Here is a 908-nt window from a genome sequence, read left to right on the forward strand (position 1 = left end):
GTTTGGGCACTTACCAAGCCAATGTCCAATCGCACAATACACTGCCCAGTCCTGCGCCATTTTCACAATTGCTGTGTTTGGGTCCATGGTTGCAGCCACTGTAACAATCCATCTGGTTGAGGTACCAACTTGACTGGGCCAGCGGTTTGGCAGTTAGGGCTTAGTAATCTCCCATGATGTGACCTAAACGCACTATGGGATTGCTATGGGCAGCAAAGTGCGTCCTCCTTAGTCACATCACTGATGTAATTGAAAGCAAGTTTCCCATATGGTGTGGCCTACTCCTCTTTCAGCACACTCTGTAAGAAGTTTTCTCTATTCTTGTTAGCCTAGATCCTATTTTTGCCTCATCAACGTCCAGTTATTTGGGCTTCAGACAACAGTCTGCCATATTGCCTACTGGCCCTGGGAGCTATCAGAGGTCTACCATATTGTCTGCCCGTCTCAATGCATCGGACTCTGCAAACATAAGGCTGACCTGGGATTGCTTCTCCTCTGTCTCCACCAGCCTTGTCCTTCCTGCTTTGGGCTTTGTCTTCTTATTTTCTAGTTCACCTGCCCCAGCAGTAATGTGGGTTAGGAAAAACCTCCAGGTTAACATCTGACCCCTGGACTTGCCCAGACTGGATTTACCCACTTCTGCCGCTGTGCGGGCCACTTTCCTGGTACAATCTCCTTCCTTGTAAACACAGACGGCTATGCTTCTCTAGAGAACACATCCTATCAAAACAGTCTTCCCCTTTTTCACCGACACTCTGCTTTAGCAAGCAGGATGTCCTTTTTCAAGAATCGGTCTCTCCAAAAAACATGTCCAAAGTATGTGAGACAAAGTCTCCCCATCCTTGCTTCTAGGGAGCAGTCTAGCCGTACTTCTTCCGAGACAGATTGTTCATCTGGCAGTCCATGGT

This window comes from Echinops telfairi, unplaced genomic scaffold (genome assembly GCF_000313985.2).
Source record: "Echinops telfairi isolate 266 unplaced genomic scaffold, ASM31398v2 ScPeMD7_23;HRSCAF=83, whole genome shotgun sequence".
Classification (NCBI taxonomy): domain Eukaryota; kingdom Metazoa; phylum Chordata; class Mammalia; order Afrosoricida; family Tenrecidae; genus Echinops; species Echinops telfairi.